General features: G+C 42.7%; 1 protein-coding gene across 1 annotated transcript in view; it reads left to right on the forward strand.

Annotated features, from left to right (window-relative positions):
- Positions 1–408: 408 nt before the first annotated feature.
- LOC144504529 (rho guanine nucleotide exchange factor TIAM2-like) overlaps positions 409–21,784 on the forward strand; it is a 314,348-nt gene continuing 292,972 nt past the window's right edge. Inside the window, exon 1 of the mRNA XM_078229959.1 lies at positions 409–630. The gene's annotated coding sequence lies outside the window, so the exon portion shown is untranslated. The remainder of the gene's footprint in view (positions 631–21,784) is intronic.

A 21,784-nucleotide genomic window follows, 5' to 3' on the forward strand; every position in this document is an offset into this window, starting at 1 on the left:
TGAATTGGGAGCAGGAGTAGGCTACTTAATTGATTAAACATACTGCAAATTGTTAGATAAAAAAGTTATCATATTATCAGTGAAATAATGCATGGATATAAAAGGACAAAAGCATGTGCAAAGGGGGGTGAGATAAGAGAGATCCACACAATACCTGTGAGAGTGGTGATAATAGCATCCAGTTTGTTTGATTCAGCCAGCTTTTGCAAGATAAAATGAGGATATATTTGATGTGAAACTCTTGTCAATCCAAAACATTTAACTCCAGTGAACACTGCTGGAGCTCACAGCCAGTGACGTTAGTGAACCGAGGGCAGGACGAGGGGAGAATGAGCGAATGGGAGTGGCGTCTTGGCAAGATGGATAGTGCGGGTCACCAATGGGCTGGTAGAAGTGTGCACGCGTGCCGAGGCGGCGGTGTGCTGAGTGTTGGAGAAGTTTGGAGGAGTGCGGGTTAAGAGTCAGAGTGGGCATTGAGTGAGTGTCTGCTAACACCGGGGCCCTGCACTGTATTGTTCAATGAGGCATGTTTATCACCGCTACATGAAAGGAAGAAAAAGAACGGCTACCAGGGGTTTTCCTTTCAGAAAGTCAGCGAGCGGCGAGTTGCTTCCAGTAGCTGCAGCGGTGGTAAGTTTGACACCGGACTTGCTCTTGCAGACCCTTCCTCACTCCTTTCAAAAGCTGCCTTTGTGCTGCTTACTCTGCGATCCCTTTGCAATCTGGTACCGATTTCTCTGTTCCTCAGGAAGCGACACGTTGTGTTTGCTCTCAAACCTTTGGGGAATACATTCTTTGTCAGACAGTCTGGGTCATTTTAACTGAAGCCAGTCATTTCCAATGAAGAGAAGACGAGACCGGGGAGCCAGTCGGAGCCGCTTTGTGTTGTGTTGGGGAGAGTTTCTGAGGAGGATGCGAGACTCTCGGCTCCTGCCTCAGGACTACAACTGAGTTAAAAGTATGGCGATTAATCACAGAGACAACAGCACCAGCCAACTCCTGGAAAGTAATCCATGTTACATAGCACGGAGTGAGAGCAGCGGAAAGCGCTACCTGGGGAAGGGAGGGATAGTTTTGTCACCGTGTGGGGGATGGGAGGCACTCCCTGAACATTCAGCCTTTTCACATCTATCATTAGATCTTTACTAATTGCCGGGCTGATCTGAATTGAGGGTGGCGCCTTCAGCGGTGGAAAACAGTTTTTATTTGTCAGTGTAGTTTGTTTTTTGTGTGTGAGATTACTAATGCCACTTTGTGTGGTGAATGGAACTCCTGTTTCCCCAACCTGTCAAACCCTCGCACCCCCCTTTTCTCTGGCCGTGTTGTGAGTACGTGGGGGAACGAAGAAAAGTCGAAAGGAAACTGGCTGAAGAGGGGCCTGTAATGTATATATTTTTGAAGGTGCTGGAATGGAGAATTGGACGGATTATTGCCAAAGACAGTATTGTAATGACAGAGTTTACTGCTTGGTGCGTGCCGAGAGGAAATTCCTTCTCTGAGAATAACGTGGCAGTATGTCAGGACACATTATTCCAATTAGATCTATATTATGGCATTGCATAATGGTGGAGAGATTTGACCAGCAAGCAGTTTTAGTGGAAGTCTAAACTTTAAACGCTATGCTGTCAGTGGCTGTATTTTTACTTTGCAATAGAAACAAAGGTAACATTCATTCTTTGTTTCGGATCCATCCCTCCTGATTGTAGCAATTTCAAAACGGATTTATTTTTCTTGTCCAAATTCTGGATTACGAAGCGACTCTTTTATCTTTAACAAAGTCTTGAAAGCAGTTCAAATAGTTAATCCAGCCCAATGAATATTGATTTTGGACTTTATCTCGATGACCCAAGTAACTGTTCAAGACTTTGTTTCGGATAAATTGGCCGACAATAACATTATTCTCGATAGAAAGCTGCAGCCAGAAAAGTGTCTCGTTATTGTTGGAATCTGCCGTTGCGTATGTTTACAGTTATGCTGGGGTGAGCAGAAGGATTTGCTGTTTTAAGTACCTGGTTACCATGTTGAACATCTCTCTGAAGTAGGGATTAGAGGGTTTGGGAGCTCCTTTATAATAAACTGTGAGACACAGGACTGAACCATATGGGCCAGGCAAACTTTAGGCTTATTGGAGGTGCCAGAGGACTGGAGAATTGTAAATGTTACCCCCTTGTTTAAAAAAAAGGGTTGTAGGGATAGCCCCAGCAATTACAGGCCAGTCAGTTTCAATGTGAGCTGTGGGCAAGTTTCTTGAAACATATGGAATAAATTTAGTAGTCACATGGAAAAATGTCATTGATTAGGAAGAGCCTAATCTAAAGGGAAAATCGTGTTTAACTTGCTGGAGTTTTTTGAGGAGGTAACAAAGGGTTGATGAGGGTAATACTGTTGATGTGGTGTACTTAGACTTTCAGAAGGCATAAGAAAAGTTATAGCTCATGAAATAAATGGACAGTAATATGTGGATGCAGAATTGGCTGAGTAATGGGAAGCAGAGAGTAATGGTGAATGAATATTTTCGGGCTGGAGGAAGGTTTGTAGTGGTGTTCCCCAGGATTAGTATTGGGACCCTTGCTTTTCCTGATGTATATTAATGATCTAGATCTTATTGTACAGAGGACAATTTCAAAGTTTACAGCTGATGTAAAACCTCGAAATATTGTAAATTGTGAAGAGAACAGTGTAGAATTTCAAAAAGACATAGACAAATTGGAGTAGATAGATGGCAGATGAATCATAGAATCCCTACAGTGCAGAAGAAGGCCATTCGGCCCATCGAGTCTGCACCAACCACAATCCCACCCAAGCCCTATTCCTATAACCCCACACATTTACCATGCTAATCCCCCTGACACTAGGGTCAATTTAGCATGGCCATTCAACCTAACCCGCACATCTTTGGACTGTTGGAGGAAACTGGAACACCTGGAGGAAACCCACTCAGACACGGGGAGAATGTGCAAACTGCACACAGACAGTGACCCAAGGTTGGAATTGAACCCACCATGCTGCCCCCAAGTTCAATGTGGAGATGTTTGAGGTGATGCATTTTGGTAGGAAGGACATGGACAAACAATATAAAATAAGGGCTAAAATTCTTAAAGGGATGCAGGAGCAGACGGACCTGGCTGTATAGATCATTGAAGGTGGCAGGACAGGTGGAGAGAGTAGTTAATACAGCAAATAGTATTCTTTTGGGTGGCACAGTGCTTAGCACTGCTGCCTAACAGTGCCAGGAACCCAGGTTTGATTCCTGGCTTAGATCACCACCTGTGCGGAGTCTGCATGTTCTCCCCGTGTCTGCGTGGGTTTCCTCCTGGTGCTCCGGTTTCCTCCCACAGTCCGAAAGATGTGCTGGTTAGGTGTATTGGTCATGCTAAATTCTCCCTCAGGTACCCGAACAGGCACCAGAGTGTGGCGACTAGGGATTTTCACAGCAACTGCATTCAGTGTTAATGTAAGCTTACTTGTGACACTAATAAACTTTTACACATTAAATAGGAGTAGAAGTAGCCCATTCAGCCCCCCTAGCCTGCTCCACCATTCAATAACATTATGGCTGATCTGTTTGTGGTTCAAATTCCACATTCCTAAATACCCCCAATAACCTTCAATTCCCTTGTGTAACAAGAATATATCTATCTCTGCCTTAAAAAAATATTAAGTGATCCCTCTTCCACCCACCTTCTGAGACAAAGTTCCAAAGTCGCAAAATGTCAGCGGAAAAAACATTCCCATCACCTCTGTGTTATAAGGGTGACCCCTAATTTTAAAACAGTACCCCCTAATTCTGGTTTCACCCACACAAAAAAAAACAACCTTTCCAAGTCCGCCTCGTCTAGACTATTCAGAATCTTGTAAACAACAATCAGGTCACCTCTCACTCTTCTAAACTCCAAGGGAAACAAGCCCAGCCTGTCACCCTATCTTCATAAGACCACCCACTCATTCCAGGTTATCAACCTGGTAAACCTCCTCTGAACTGCCTTCAATGCAATTGCATCCTTCCTGCCTTAATAAGGGCTTTATTGATAGGAGCATAGAGCAAGGGAATTTTACTGAACTTATATGAGATACTAGTTAAACCTCAACTGGAGTATTGTGTACAGTTCTGGACCCCGCACTATAAGAAGGATATGAGCGCGTTGGAGTACAGAGAGCTTTACAAGAATAGAAGGGATGAGAAACTTTAGATTGCGAGGTTGGAACTGTTCTTTAAGGCTGAGAGGAAATTTGATAGAGACGTTCAAAATCATGAGGGGGCTGGGCAGAGTAGAGAGGGAGAAACTGTTCCCACTCATAAAAGCATCAAGAGCGATAGGGCACAGATTTAGTGATTTGCTAAAGAAATAAATGCAATGTGCGAAAAAACTTTTTTATATAATGTATGGTTTGGGTCTGGAATACACTCTGGAAGTGTGCTGGAGCAGATTTAATGAAGGCATTCAGGAGGGCATTAGATTGTTTCTATTCATGTAATCATGTGATATCATGGGGTATGGAGGGAAAGGCAAGGGAATGGTACTAAGTCATGATGCTCGTTTAGTGAGCTGGTGCAGGCACAATGGGCCAAATAGCCACCTTCTGCACTGTAACAATTCTGTGATTTGTGCTGACTTAGTGGATTTGAATCACAGTTGATTTTGGCCTTTGGAACAGGAATAAACCTTCAAGCTTCTTCTGCTATTCAGTGAGATCATGGTTGATCTGCATCTTAATTCCACCCAACTCCCCTGGCTCTATATCCTTTCATTGATTTGTCTAACGAATCAGTCACTCTCAGATTTGGATGCACTATCATTGTCTGATTCTGTATTCATTGCAATTATGAACTCAGCAACTCGCGCAGTTGAATTCAATTTTAACAACACTGCGTGCCCAAATAGATGGTATTACCATGGGAGCCCCTCAATATCCAACTCTTGGAAACTGACAAAGATGTTTGCATGAGAAACGCATCTTTGATGGAATGACACCTAATGTCCTACCTCCTGCATATTTCTGACATGTCGATGGTGCATTTGCTAAATTTGAATCCGCAGCTGCAGGTATGAATTTCTTGTCACACCTTAATAGTCCATCCTGCACTCAAATTCACCTTTGTCGACCACAAGCCTATTTTGCTGGTCAATATACATACTGGGATTCCAATACGCTATAAGATTGGCCTGATTGGCAACCTCGTAAATAGGGCCGAGCTATTTGCTTTCCATGCAAGCTTGAAGCTGAAGTAAGATGCACTAAAGCCATCCTGTGGAATAATGGCTACCCTGTTCAGATGATTGATTGCTGTATATCAATCGAACCCATGGACCTAAGACCACCACTTATGGTCCTGAAACATTTTCGGTCTATTTTGGATTACCCTGGAACGGTAAGGTGTCTCATAAAATTTGAACAAAGGTGAAACTACTATTTCACACTGCTCCTATGCAGTAGCCACCCAAGTGCTATTCTTCACTAACAGGATGCTACCATCAAGACAAAAAGACATTCGGCCTGTCACTCAAATTATTAATGTAGTATTTGAATTTCAGTGCCGGTGTGATGCCAGGCATGCAGGCCGTATGTCCAATGACTGGCAGATTATATCAAACAGCATGTCCCTCTGTTCGCAACAGGCAAAGTACTGACATTACCCAACGAGCCCGAGCTGATTAGTGTCCAACATTAGATGTGATTCCACGATTGGACAGCAATCCATTGCTAAACAATACTGATTGTGTTAAGATTTACACTGACAATCAATTTAAGATGATCAGTTGGGCTCGCATTGTGGCTCACTTACACATGCTAGAAGCTGCAGAGTCCTGTCCCTTGCAGGCAGAAGCAGCATGCCCATACCTTTTGCCGTTTTCAACTAAAGAAAAGCTGGGGACAGCCATCGCCTGGTTCATTCCTTATAGCAATACCTTCACCAATCGGTGTCAATCTGCTTGATTCAAATGTAAACAAAAGCTTGGCAGTTAACTGTTCCTTGGTGCATTCTCCATAGCAATGCTTCTACCAATCAGAGTCCGCTTGCTGCGCAATCAGCACATTGGTAGAGTTTTCTTTTGTTGATCAAAAAAATTGTGAACATCAAAATTTGTTTTTTATTTATTTTGGTAGAGGTCACTTTGAAACCCATGATTACAAATCACAGTTGTGTAGCTGGTTTCTTTTAGCTTAATTTCTGTTGTGGGGTGCTACATACAGCACAAAGCAGTCATATACTGTGAACCTTTGTTTAATTTATCATTGAAGCTCTGTCATATCTGAAAGAATGTATGAGCTTTCATGTCTCAACAAAGCAAAATTGTGTTCTAACTGAGATTGTTTCAATAAGTAGAAATTTTGGTCTTTAGTGACAAATGAGAGTAATATTTTCTTGTGTTCCAGTAAAGTTAGTTCGTGCTGGTTTTTCAATTTTGTCAATTCTGTCTGCCATCCAATTGAAAACTGGATGTTGCGTAATTGGTTCTCTCCAGGAGATGTTAACAATTGTGTGATATGTATCCAGTCATCTTTTCTGACTATATAGGCTAATGATGACCAATAAAAACAGGTTTGCTCACGTTTATGTCACCTGCAGGAAGGAAAGTCCCTTTAATATAGCTTTGCTCTAGCTATTTTACTAATGAAATCAGGGTAGGACTGGAATGATGACTAGATAAACGTATTGAACAGTGAGTCAGACTTTAACGTAGGGAGGAATTAATATTCAGGTTGACAGTAATTGATCTGAAAATTCAAAAACCTGATTTCATTTGGATCTTGATTTAGCGACAAGGATGTGGCATAAGTTTGCAATAAACCTGGTTGGTCAATACAAAGTTTGTACCCTCTTTAACCACAATACAATTTTTTGCTAATTGCTCAATACAACCAAATGCAATGAATTCAATTGCCCTGTCTTATCACTCTTTTTTATTCCTTTAGTGTTCCTGTGAAATGTAGTTGGGAAGTTCTTGAATAAAATTGCAATGGGTTGACCAGCTTTCTATACTGTGCTGCTCCATGTTCATATTTCTCAGCAGAACACAATTTTGCTTTGTTGAGGCAATTTATCATTGGAGCTCTGTCAGGTCAGAAAGAATGTATGTTTTCTTGCCTCATCGTTAACATTCTGGGGATTACCATTTTCCAGAAACTGGAATGGGTTAGCATTGCTGCCTCACAGTGCCAGGGACCCGGATTTGATTCCTGGCTTGGGTCACTGTGTGGAGTTTGCATGTTCTCCCCGTGTCTGCGTGGGTTTCCTCCGGATGCTCTGGTTTCCTCCCACAGACCAAAGATGTGCGGGTTAGGTTGATTGGCCATGCTAAATTGCCCCTTAGTGAGAGGGGGACTAGCAGGTTAATTATGTGGAGTTACGGGGATAGGACCTTGGTGGGATTGTTGTCGGTGCAGACTCGATGGACCAAATGGCAGCCTCCTGCATTGTAGGGATTCTATGAAATGGACTAGCCATATAAATACTGTGGCTACAAAAGCAGGTGAGAGGCTTGGAATCCAGCAGCAGGGAACTCTCCTGAATCCCCAATCTACACCTGTCCACCATCTGCATGGCAAGTCAGCAGTCTGCTGGAATACTCTACTTGCCTGGATGAGTGCAGCTCCAACAACACTCAAGACGCTTGACACCATCCAGGACAAAGCAGTCTGCTTGATTGACACCTTTTTCATAAATGTTCACTCCCTCCACCACCAATGAACAGTTCATAGAATCATAGAAACCCTACAGTGCGGAAGGAGGCCATTCGGCCCATCGAGTCTGCACCGACCACGATCCCACCCAGGCCCTACCCCCATATCCCTACATACTTACCCGCTAATCCCACTAACCTACACATCTCAGGACACTAAGGGGCAATTTTTAGCATGGCCAATCAACCTAACCCGCACATCTTTGGACTGTGGGAGGAAACCGGAGCACCTGGAGGAAACCCACGCAGACACGAGGAGAATGTGCAAACTCCACACACACAGTTGCTTCAGGAACTCACCAAGGCTTCTGAGAAAACCTTTAAAGCCCTCAAATGATACCATTTTAGAAGAACAAGGGCAGCACACATACAGGAACACCACCTGGAAGTTCCTCTCCAAGTCACTCGCCATCCTGTTTTGGTTATATGTTGCCGCCCCTTCACTGTCGCTAGGTCAAAATCTTGAAACTACCTTTCTAACAGCACTGTGTTTGTACCTACACTACAAGGACTGCAGTGGTCCAAGGAGGCAGCATACCACAAGCTTTAGCTTGAATGATTAGTCTCCAAATATTTTTTCCCCTTCTGGTGGAGAAGCACCTGGCTCCAGTATTTTCACACTGTTGCAGAGCTGAAATAGGGAACTTTTTATGCAGAAAAATCCCAATGGGAATGCATGCCCTAACACTCTTGCAGAGTGGCTGGCAGTCCAACCCATTACTGCCAGTTCACTTTTGATTTTACTCAAATTATTTTCCTCTCTGGGGAAACATCTTCCATTGAACTCCTGCCCTCGGGCAATTGGGCTGATACTTGATTATGTAAATAAGTTGACATTGGCGGAGCCATCAAGCCCATTTATTAATTTATACTGTTTTAACCAAGCTAAAGGAAAGAGTGATGCATCTATCACAATGACTTTTCAGCTTTATCTTGTGTCTACAGGTGACCACATAACTGCTGAGAATTAAAGTAATTTTGATTTCTGAAAGGAACCAGCATAATCAATTAATACTTTGAATTGTAATTATCTTGGGACTACCCAGGCCTTTTCCATTTATCTTGCATTTAAAAATTCAATTCCCAAAACTAAAAGTTACATATGAGAGTCTCAAAATTAGGTATGTAAAACAATAGAAACTTGGAACGTTTACATGTACAGGCTGGACAGCTATCAAGAATGTTGAGCTGCCATTCTTGCCCTTTTTAAACCATGTTTCATTAAAGGCTCTATTATAGTTCCTAGTTGTAATATGCTCTCAGCACATTTACCTTATTCACTACACCCCTTGAATTACAGACTGTTAATCACTGAACATCACCTTTGTTGTCTTTTTTCTTGCCTTTGTTGAGTTGACCATCCATACTTCTGATTTTCTGCTTTCTATGTCCAGTTTTGTTCCCTTGGTTTTAAATCTATGCTCAAGTTCCAAACCCTCTCCGACAGCACTAGCAAACCTCCAGGCAACAATATTGGTCCTGACCCTGTTCTTGAACAGTCTGTCCAGTCCACCACCCCAGAGCCAGTTCCACTGCTCTAGGAATCTAAAGCTCTTCCTTCTGTACTATCTGTCTCTCGAGCCATGCATTCCAATGCACTATTCTTGTTAGTGCGTGGTACCAAGAGTAAACTGGAATTTACTACTTTTGAGGGAGCTATGAGAGAAATTTAAAAAGTAGTACCTAAAACCTGCCTGCAGAACTTCATCCCTCTTACGATCACTGTAAAGATGAATAACTTTTAAAAAGACACTTGAGTTCCCAATGACCAACTTAAAGGAATTGTGTGACAAGATTTCAAGTTTTAAGACTTTTACTGTAACTAACTAAAAGCAACATTGATTAAACATTACTGAGTAGGCACCGAGTACTCTAAACTGCAGAAATGTGTTACCATGGTAACATGACTGATAATTCCACACTACACATACATACTTTCCAGAACACTCCCCACAGGATTACAGTTTTTAAAGGACACACTTCACGGTCGTTCTCAATTTGCAATCAGTTCACACCTCCCCATTTCACCAAGTCAGAATGCCGAGTTACAGTTGAAAGGTACTTCCCTCAGTTTTCAAAGAAGTCCCAATCCATTTACCAGCAGTAAGGCCCACTTCAGTGATTTCTTCTTCTGGTCTTGCCCAAGCAATTCTTTCAATCTATATGCCATGGGATGTGTCTTTTTAACCAGCTCTCACTCTTTCTGACCATCTGTCCAGAATTAGCCCAGCTGTTCTTGCCATTGTTTCAGGTGTGAACATTTTGCACCTTTCTCCTGATCAATCTCCCCCAGGGTTCCCTTGTTCCTCTGGTAACCACCCAGGCTTTTTGGGCAGAATTTGGAACAGATCACATGTCTTTTTTCACTACCCCATTTCATCTTAAATCAAAGAGACAGGCGGTATCCAAACCTTATAAAACCGCGCATTCATGACATTAGCCATCTCTTTGATATTGATATGCTGCGTGATCTCTGGCTGTTAACCGTTGCCCTTACCCTTCCACTCCCATTCAATTTTGTAGCCTTTTGATTATATCCTTGACCTTGGCACCAGGGAGACAACATATCATCCTGGAATGATGTTTGTGGCAGCAGAAACACCTATTTGTACCCCATAGTATTGAATTTCCTTTCACTATTGCTTTTCTAACCTTTCTCCTCTGTTCCTGACCCAGCACAGCTGGGCCATCCAACAGTTACCCATAGCCTGCAAAGCCCTAAACTGCAGGATGAGCACCTCCAGAAATGTGCTTATGTCTTTAGCTTACAGCCTCACAGCAGCATCACAGTGATGGCAGCTGCTACACAAACTCCAAAATCCATAGCTTAAAATCCCTCAGCTGATACCACTTGCTGTACATGTGAGTGTCCTGGAAAAGCAATGTCCTCAAGTTCTCACATGGCACATGATGTGTATTCAACAGAATTGGAGTGCCCTACTGTGGCTTCATTTATTTGATTACTAATAAACTTATCTGACATAAGACTTCAGTCGTAAACCTACTTAGAACTTAACCAAATTTCAAACTTACCAAACATAAACTTGTTGGATCACTAAGTAAATTTCTTAGTTTAACCTAATTTAGAAAAAAAAGAACAATAGTAATATCCACTTAACTGTTGTCCTGTGACTTTAATTCTTGATTTCTTTTCTTGTCAGTTATATGCTGTAACTGCTGCTCCTCCTGCGGCTAAGGTCTATTCTCTGTACAGGGATTTCTGTCCTGCTGTGTGCTGCCTGTATTCCCCCTCCTGCCATAGCTCGGATCCAGGATCTTGGTAATTCTTCAAACCCACACTAGATTTTCCTCAAATCTCAGGAGTGAAGCTTGAACCCATGACCTAGTGACTCTGAAATGCTAGTGCTGTATTTGAATGAAGGCCAATGCCTGATACCCAAGAAATTACTTATTTAAAGATGTCAAAATGATACCTCAATCAGTGGCTTTTTATCATGGTTGCTGGAGTTTCCATTCCTGAGCTTTATTCATCAGTGTTGTTGGAAAATACAAATGTGATGGCCCTCAGTGTGTTAAGGTCTGGAATGTATTGTCTGAAACAATACTAAGTAAATTTGGCAGAATGTTTCAAAGTGAGCCATGAAAAAAGAGCAGGGGAGTGAGGCTAATTGACAGGTTTTCTCAAAGAGCTGACATAAGCACAATGGGAAGAATGGTCTCCTGTGCGGCAACGTTCTATAATTGCGGAACTGGCTGGTGCTCACTGCCCAGGCTTACAATGATTGGACATTTGGCAAAGCACCAATGGGGCATCATGGTGAATACAACAAATGGATCCTGGTACTACAGGAAAGCTTTGGCTTAGTGTTTAGTGCACACAAGCACTCAGTGAGCAGGAAAGTTTATTTAATTTTCTGGCTCTTTCTCAGGAATTTCAGACCTAAAAGATCACATCAATATTCATAAATGTGAATAATGGTCCTTTCTGTAAAATGTGGTCAATTATCTCAAGTTGCTGGCAGGATACCTTGTTTTATAACTTAAATGCAAAGTAAGCAGTGTAAATTGTGTGTAATTTGTTTTTTGATCATTTTGAATTTGTTCCTCAGCTATTGAGATGCCCATTGCACTGTAAAAATATATAAAAGGCTGTGTTACTAATAGAAAACAAGTTAGGGTATGTGCATGTTTTACTTAAATATTTTTACAGCAGCATTGTGACTGGAAAACAATTTGTAGCAATGTATTTTCCAGTAACTGGAAAGGCCGGATGTTGTGCAGCATATGATTCCGTGGCAGTTACTCTCTCCTGTGTAGTTGTAGATAGGCTACTGTGCGAATTAATCCAGAATATATATGAAGCTCCTGTTCTTCATGTTTGAATCTTGATAGACGCTTTAATATTATAGCTGAGCCAAATCAGGTCTTCACCTGATACATAAACAAACTCTAGTGCAGGCCACTTGATATTTCAGGAACAAAACCCCAGGTTGTAGACAACTTCCCAGGAGGAAGGAATATAGTGGAAGGGTAATTCTGTGTTGCAAAGTACCCTAGCTTGCATGGTTTTAACAACTTCAAATGGCAACATGGGTAGTGTTGGAAAGTCTCTTCCACGGTGGATCTTTTTCCACCATGCAGCATTTTGTTTTATTTGATAAGAGTTCAGCATTGTTAAGTCCACTCAGGCTAGCGATTCAGAAAAGCTAATGGGAAAGATCACAATTCATTCATTCCACAAGAGAAGAGGTAATTTATTCACAGATTTTGAAGCTATTTTGTGTTGACTGGCTGTGTAAGGTGTGGTGGGCAGAAAAGCTCTATGGCCTGGGAAAACCTGAAGGATTAGAAATTAATCATTTAAAAAAAGAAATGTGAGAATAAACCCTGGAAGACAGAGTAACAGCTGTTTTCCTTTGGTGCTAATGAATTTGTCTAGTAATCCCATTAACAATATATCTCCCAAAACAACAAAACTCCTCCCTTCAAGCCTGAACAATATTGAAGTCATCCTGCAATGGTCCCTGAAGACTGTTTTAACCCTGGGCCTTGCATTAAATCAGCAGTACTCCAGGCAGTAATGCTGTTGTGTGTTTATAATTTTAAAACACATTACATTCCTGATTGATCCCCAGCATGCTTTAAAAAATACACAATTAACATTCTTGTGCAGGTCAGTAAAATAAGATTAGTCTGGACTAAATTGAGTTTCATCTGTCTAGTTTTTAAATTCTTTCTGTTACTGATAGTTGCTCTCTGTGATGACATGGTTTTCATCTGAATCAGGATTACTGTTTGTTATCCATTTTTCTATATGTTCAGATTCATTTTTATGACTCTAAACCATAAGAATTCTGCTTGGACTATCAAAGCAAAACTTGCTCTGATCCAGGAGGGTGAACATGCAATACTGCAATGTGCAACTTGAGTCTTAAGAGTTCCAACTAGAAAGGAGGTTTGAGTTTGCCTTGAAATATTTAGAACTTTAAACAAAACTAGTTCTGGAGAAAAAATAAGAACTTAATTGCTTGAAGTAGCTGCAGAGATGTCTAAGAGTTGTTTCATGGATTCAGGCACATCACTAAATAATGGAGTCTTTCAATCTACTTTTATGATCACAGGGACAGTTATTAATTTCTCAGAAATCAGATTCCCATTTAAATACCTTAAGCAAAATTCAGATTCCGGTATTGTTCAGCCTTGATTCCTGTCAGATGGTATTGTAATTCTGTTTGTGTGGGAGGAGGAGATTAGGAAGATTTATCTAACCAGTACAGGTTCAACCTACAGAAATGTCAATCAATGGTCAGCCCAGAAAACAGCAGCTTAAGCTTTAACTTTCAGAGCATTGCAAATCAAACATCTTGCCCAAGATTAAAATAACTAATTTACTTAACACGGGGTTAAAGCACATTTCTACTACCACTTTATTCATTCTTTAGGTTGCAAAAGATGAATGTCTCTTCAGTTGACATTGAGGTTGATCAGTCTCCGTATTGTCAGAGGTCAGGGATTTCATGTACTCACTTTAAACTGAAATGAGTTTGAGTGTTTGCGTTTGTAATGAAGAATAATGACTATCCTCCATCATTTCTAAAATTAGCAGCATTGTGTTCAGTCACATTTGACATTCCACCCTGATTATCAGTACCAATCCAAATATATCCAGCTGGGTGGAGAAGGTTACTAATCCATTCTTTGTGTTTAACAATTTACATCATTTTGATTCTGTGCACTCCACCCATATTATATCATTTCGTTCCTTTTAATGCCTCATTTCTTTTTAGGAACTCGTCACTGTTGCATTTTCATCTTTGCACTTGGTCCTGCTAATTGTGTGCCTGCAGCTTTCTCTTAATGAGTGCTGTAATCAAATCTCTACGGATGACTGACATACTAAATAGAACCACAGAAAGGTCATAGCACTGAAGGAGGCCATTCAGCCTATCTTGTCCATGCCGGCCCAAGGACACCCAGGTGCCCTTTCTAGTTCCACTTTCCTGCACCCGGCCCATAGTCCTGTAGCTTACAGCACTTGAGGTGCAGACCCAGGTACTTTTTAGGGTCTCCGCCTCCAACACCAACTCATGCAGCAAATTCCAGACACCCACTTCCCTTTGCGTAAAAGGGTTCTTCCTCATTTGATTTGATTTATTATTGTCACATTTATTAGTATACAGTGAAAACTATTATTTCTTGCATGCTATACAGACAAAGCATACCATACATAGAGAAGGAAAGGAGAGAGTGCAAAATGTATTGTTACAGTCATAGGTAGCGTGAAGAGAAAGATCAACTTAATACGGGGTAGGTCCATTCAAAAACCTGATGGCAGCAGGGAAGAAGCAGTTCTTGAGTTGATTGGTACATGACCTCAGACTTTTGTATTTTTTTCCTGACAGAAGAAGTTGGAAGAGAGTATGTCACAGCTTGGTATGGCACCTGCTCTGTCCAAGACCGCAAAAACTACAAAGGATCGTAAATGAAGCCCAGTCCATCACACAAACCAGCCTCCCATCCATTGACTCTGTCTACACTCCCCGCTGCCTCGGAAAAGCAGCCAGCATAATTAAGGACCCCACGCATCTTGGACATACTCTCTTCCAACTTCTTCTATGTCCAAGATGCGTGGGGTCCTTAATTATGCTGGCTGCTTTTCCGAGGCAGCGGGGAGTGTAGACAGAGTCAATGGATGGGAGGCTGGTTTGTGTGATGGACTGGGCTTCATTTACGATCCTTTGTAGTTTTTGCGGTCTTGGACAGAGCAGGTGCCATACCAAGCTGTGACATACTCTCTTCCAACTTCTTCTGTCAGGAAAAAAATACAAAAGTCTGAGGTCATGTACCAATCAACTCAAGAACTGCTTCTTCCCTGCTGCCATCAGGTTTTTGAATGGACCTACCCCGTATTAAGTTGATCTTTCTCTTCACGCTAGCTATGACTGGGCGGCACGGTAGCACAGTGGGTAGCACTGCTGCTTCACAGCTCCAGGGACCCGGGTTTGATTCCCGGCTTGGGTCACTGTCTGTGTGGAGTTTGCACATTCTCCTCGTGTCTGCGTGGGTTTCCTCCGGGTGCTCCGGTTTCCTCCCACAGTCCAAAGATGTGCGGGTTAGGTTGATTGGCCATGCTAAAAAGTTGCCCCTTGGTGTCCTGGGATGCGTAGATTGGAGGGATTAGCGGGTGAGATATGTAGGAATATGGGGGTGAGGCCTGGGTGGGATAGTGTTCGGTGCGGACTCGATGGGCCGAATGGCCTCTTTCTGTACTGTAGGGTTTCTATGATCATAACCAGAAAGAATGCTTTCTATGGTGCATCTGTAAAAGTTGGGTAGAGTCGTAGCGGACATGCCAAATTTCCTTAAAGTAGAGGTATTGGTGGGCTTTCTTCACTATAGTGTCAATGTGGAGGGACCAGGACAGTTGTTGGTGATCTGGATACCTAGAACCTTGAAGCTCTTGACCATTTCCACTTCATCCCCGTTGATGTACACACAGGCATGTTTTCCACTGCGCTTTTTGAAGTCGATAACTATCTCCTTCATTTTGTTGACATTGAGGGAGAGATTATTGTCATCACACCAGTTCACCAGATTCTCTGTCTCTTTCCTGTACTCCGTTTCATCATTGTTTGAGTTTCGCCCCACTACAGTGATGTCATCAGCAAACTTGAAAATTGAGTTGCAGGGGAATTTGGCGCATAATCATAGGTGTATAAGGAGTATAGTAGGGGGCTGAGGACACAGCCTGGTGGGGCACCAGTGTTGCCTATCCTTACTGACTGCGGTCTGTGGGTTAGGAAGTTCAGGATCCAGTCGCAGAGGGAGAAGTCGATCTCCAGGACATGGAGTTTGGAGATGAGTTTGTAGGAATAATGGTGTTGAAGGCTGAGCTGGAGTCAATAAATAGGAGTCTAACATAAGTGTCTATTATCCAGGTGTTCCAGGGTTGAGTGTAGGGCCAGGGAAATTACGTCTGCTGTGGACCTGTTGCACGATAGGCAAACTGTATTGGATCCAGGCAATCTGGGAGGCCGGAATTGAATTGTGCCATCACTAACCTTTTGAAGCACTTCATAATGATGGATGTCAGAGCCACCATCAGACTCACCATGGACTACTCTTCAGAATCGGTTGCATTCTTGAACACGCGCATCTACATCAAGGACGGTCACCTCAGCACTTCACTGTACTGCAAGCCCACGGATAACCTCACGATGCTCCACTTCTCCAGCTTCCACCCTAAACACATTAAAGAAGCCATCACCTACGGACAAGCTCTCCGTATACACAGGATCTGCTCAAATGAGGAGGATCGTAACAGACACCTCCAGACGCTGAAAGATGGCCTCATAAGAACAGGATATGGCGCTCGACTCATCGATCGACAGTTCTGACGCGCCACAGCGAAAAACCGCACTGACCTCCTCAGAAGACGGACACAGCAGACAGAGTACCCTTCGTCATCCAGTACTTCCCCGGAGTGGAGAAGCTACGACATCTTCTCCGGAGCCTTCAACATGTCATTGATGAAGATGAACATCTCGCCAAGGCCATCCCCACACCCCCACTTCTTACCTTCAAACAACCGCACAACCTCAAACAGACCATTGTCCGCAGCAAACTACCCAGTGACCATGGCACCACACAACCCTGCCACAGCAACCTCTGCAAGACGTGCCGGATCATCGACACGGATGCCATCATCTCACGTGAGAACACCGTCCACCAGGTACACGGTACATACACTTGCAACTCGGCCAACGTTGTCTACCTGATACGCTGCAGGAAAGGATGTCCCGAGGCATAGTACATTGGGGAGTCCATGCAGACGCTACGACAACGGATGAATGAACACCGCTCGACAATCACCAGGCAAGAGTGTTCTCTTCCTGTTGGGGAACACTTCAGCAGTCACGGGCATTCGGCCTCTGATCTTTGGGTAAGCGTTCTCCAAGGTGGCCTTCACGACGCATGGCAATGCAGAGTCGCTGAGCAGAGACTGATAGCTAAGTTCCGCACACATGAGGACGGCCTCAACCGGGATCTTGTGTTCATGTCACACTATCTGTAACCCCCATGACTTGCCTGGGCTTGCAAAATCTCACTAACTGTTCTGGCTGGAGACAATACACATCTCTTTAACCTGTGCTTAACCCTCTCTCCACTCACATTGTCTGTACCTTTAAGACTTGATTACCTGTAAAGACTCGCATTCTAACCATTATTTTGTAAATTGAGTTTGTGTCTTTATATGCCCTGTTTGTGAACAGAACTCCCACTTACCTGATGAAGGAGCAGCGCTCCGAAAGCTTGTGGCTTGTGCTACCAAATAAACCTGTTGGACTTTAACCTGGTGTTGTGAGACTTCTTACTGTGTCAGAGCCACCAGATAATAGTCATTAAGGCACGCTACCTAGCTTTCCTTTGGTAGAGGGATGATGGTTGTCGTCTTGAAGCAGACAAGGACCTCAAATCCCCTCTACACCTACTGCCACTTATCTTGAATCCATATGCCCTCATTCTAGAATTCTCCACCATAGGAAACTATTTTATCCTTCCACTGTATCTCTTCCCCTCATAGCTTGTACACCTCTAACAAGTTCTGGAGACCCAGGTTAGAATCCCGCCACGGCAGATGACAGAATTTGCATTCAATAAAAAATATCTGGAATTAAGAATGTACTGATGATCATGAAACCATTGTCTGAAAAACACATCTGGTTCACTAATCCTTTTAGGGAAGGAAATCTGCCGTTCTTACTTGATCCAGGCCACGTGTGACTCCAGAGCCACAGCAATGTGGTTGACTCTCAACTGCCCTCTGAAATGGCCTGGCAAGTCACTCAGTTCAAGGGCGACTAGGGATGGGCAATAAATGCTGGCCAGCCAGTGACACCCATGTCCCACATATAAATAAAAAAGTCACCCCACAGTCTTCTTTGTCCCAAGGAAAATAACCCCAACCTATCCAATCTCTCATCGTGGCAACACTTTTCTAGCCCTGGTAACATTCTTGTAAACCTCCTCTTCACCCTCTCCAGAGCAATTACATTGTTCCTACAATATGGTGACCAGAACTGCGCACAGTACTCCATTTGTGGCCTTACCGGTGTTCTATACAATTCCAACATTATATCCTTTTATATTCTATACATCTTTCAGTGAAGGAGAGCATTCAGTATGCCTTGTTTACAACCTTGTCTATTTGAACTGCTGCCTTTAGGGACCTGTGTACTTGCACGCCAAGATCTCTCACTTCATTTACCTCTCTTAGTTTTCCAACCACATTCCAACCATTATTTTGTAAATTGAGTTTGTGTCTTTATATGTCCTGTTTGTGAACTGAAATCTCACTCTGCTGATGAAGAAGCAGCACTCTGAAAGCTAGTGGCTTTTGCTGCCAAATAAATCTGTTGGACTTTAACCTGGTGATGTGAGACTTCTTACTGTGTTTACCCCAGTCCAACGCCGGCATCTCCACATCATGGCTTCTTCTAGACAACCAGAGGGGTCCAGATTTGGCAGTATCACTCTTAGTTTTGGAGGGAACATGTCTACTTTGTAAATTAGGAGCTCACTTTTTATTGCTTTGCACTGGTTTTCCACTGATTATTCCTTAGCAGTGTTGTCCAGTCCACACCAGCCAAGTCCCGTCTCCTTCCTGTATTCCTTTTGGAATTAAAAACAATTCTTTCTATGATGACTGTGCAGGTTACTGGGAATTCACAGTAAAGGGATTGATAACCTCCTCCAGCTGGCTATGTAAGCTTATTGAACAGTAATTTTTGCAACTGGCATTTCACGGCTCAACTGGCCAGAGCAAGCCCCAATAATTCTGCTTGGTCTAGTTGAATTTCAGGTCAGTGATGATGTTGGGACTGGATGATGGAAATTTCACTGAATGTCATAGAGAGGTGGTGATGCTTAATTTCATTGGAGAGGAACATTCCAAGAGATACAGTATAGAAGCCAGCAATTTGGCCCATCGCACCTGCTGTAATTGAAAATGTGTTAGGAGAGTGTTTTCAATTTTTTAAATGCACAAGTTTTTTTATCTTGATCAATTGGGCCAGTGGGCTGACGAATGGCAGATGGAGTTTAATTTAGATAAATGCGAGGTGATGCATTTTGGTAGATTGAACCAGGCCAGTTAATGGTAAGGTGTTGGGGAGAGTTACAGAACAAAGAGTTCTAGGGGTACATGTTCATAGCTCCTTGAAAGTGGAGTCACAGGTGGACAGAGTGGTGAAGAAGGCATTCAGCATGCTTGGTTTCATCGGTCAGAACATTGAATACAGGAGTTGGGACGTCTTGTTGAAGTTGTACAAGACATTGGTAAGGCCACACTTGGAATACTGTGTACAGTTCTGGTCACCCTATTATAGAAAGTATATTATTAAACTAGAAAGAGTGCAGAAAAGATTTACTAGGATGCTACCCAGACTTGATGGTTTGAGTTATAAGGAGAGGCTGGATAGACTGGGACTTTTTTCTCTGGAGCGTAGAAGGCTGAGGGGTGATCTTATCGAGGTCTATAAAATAATGGGGGGCACAGATTAGCTTGATAGTCAGTATCTTTTCCCAAAGGTAGCGGAGTCTAAACCAGAGGGGCAATTTTTTCACACAAAGGGTGGTGAGTGTCTGGAACAAGCTGCCAGAGGTGGTGGTAGAGGCGGGTACAATTTTGTCTTTTAAAAAGCATTTAGACAGTTACATGGATAAGATTGGTATAGAGGGATATGGGCCAAATGCGGGCAATTGGGATTAGCTTAGGGGTTTTTAAAAAAAAAAAAGGACGGCATGGACAAGTTGGGCCGAAGGGCCTATTTCCATGCTGTAAACCTCTCTGACTCTATGACTTTAAGTGTTTTTTGAGGGGGTGAAACACCAATTAGGTCCTATTTTATGTACTTTGTTGAATAAAAATACGCAAACTAAAATTGGGTATCTTAAGGAATGATTTCCAACTCTCTTTATAGACCTCAGAACCTTACAGGTAGTAGCACTGAGAATGGCAGATTTATTTGTCAGACGTGCTGATTTCCTAGGAATTCATTTGGAATTTAAATTGGATTTCCACAGTGGTTCAGTAGTTGATGTTATAAACAGTGTGGTATTAACACAATGATTGAATATACTACAATACATGATTCTGAGTCATAGGAATAAAGACATTTCCATTTTGATTTCTGGTCAGTTTTTAGCATGAACAGCAGAGCCGTGGCAGAGTGGATAGCACTGCTACCTCACAGGCCCAGGAACCCAGGTTCAATTCCGGCCTTGGGTGACTGTATGGAATTTGCACGTTCTTCCCCATATCTGTGTGGGTTTCCTCTGGGTGCTCTGGTTTCCTTCAATGGTGTGGAGAGGCCGGCGTTGGACTGGGGTAAGCATAGTAAGAAGTCTCACAACACCAGGTTAAAGTCCAACAGGTTTATTTGGTAGCACAAGCCACAAGCTTTCGGAGCGCTGCTCCTTCATCAGGTGAGTGGGAGATGTGTTTGCAAACAGGGCATATAAAGACACAAACTCAATTTACAAGATAATGGTTGGAATGCAAGTCTTTACAGGTAATCAAGTCTTAAAGGTACAGACAATGTGAGTGGAGAGACGGTTAAGCACAGGTTAAAGAGATGTGTATTGTCTCCAGCCAGGACAGTTAGTGAGATTTTGCAAGCCCAGGCAAGTCATGGGGGTTACAGATAGTGTGACATGAACCTAAGATCCCGGTTGAGGCCGTCCTTGTGTGTGGAACTTGGCTATAAGTTTCAGCTCAGCGATTCTGTGTTGTCCAGATTAAGTGGATTGGCCATGCTAAATTGCTCCTTAAGATCCCAAGATGTATAGGTGTGATGGATGAGCCATGGGAAATGTGTGGGTTTACAGAGATAGGGTAGGGGAGAGGGCCTGGGGGAAGATCCTCTGTCAGAGAGTCAGTGCAGACTCAATTGGCGGAATGGCTTCTCCTGCACTGTACAGATTCTCCCGTGGGATGGGTAGGATGAAGAAATAATTCCGGATCTCTACATCTGATCACTTGCTGGAAAGTGCTCCTGTGCCATCACCAAGCAACCAGAGAATTAGACCCGCTACAGTGCTGTCTGTCTCTTGCAGTCAAAAAGCCTGAAGAGTAGCTACTTGGGATATTTGAGCACTGCAGGTATTTATAGAAACCTACTGCAGTACTGTACTGTAAGCATCTTGAGGAAAGTAGGGGAAAATGGGGAAAATATTTAATAATAATATTGATGAAAAGTATTTTACTGGCTGTCTATGGCAATTCTAATTTAGTATATTGATAAATCTTTTCTAATCATGATTGCATAACAAAAGCCAATAGCGTTCTCAAGAGGAGACTTGTACAAGGAAGGATTCAAATATCCGAGCCACCTTTTCGAAACAAATAACTTGGCGTTCGATCTTCAGAGAGTGTCCCTACACACTGTTTCAATGAAAATTTGGTGGAAAGCATGTGTGACCTAAAACTTACATTACAGCCTCCAACTGAAACATAAATCATTCTGTCATTTAAAAGTCAATTGCTGTTTGGCAGCATTACAAAAGGAACAGAATTTAAAACTGGCACAGTATACTGTGACTGCTTAAAAAAGAAACCGAGTTAATAGTGTTGCGCC

Source organism: Mustelus asterias, chromosome 15 (assembly GCF_964213995.1).
Source record: "Mustelus asterias chromosome 15, sMusAst1.hap1.1, whole genome shotgun sequence".
Lineage (NCBI taxonomy): Eukaryota > Metazoa > Chordata > Chondrichthyes > Carcharhiniformes > Triakidae > Mustelus > Mustelus asterias.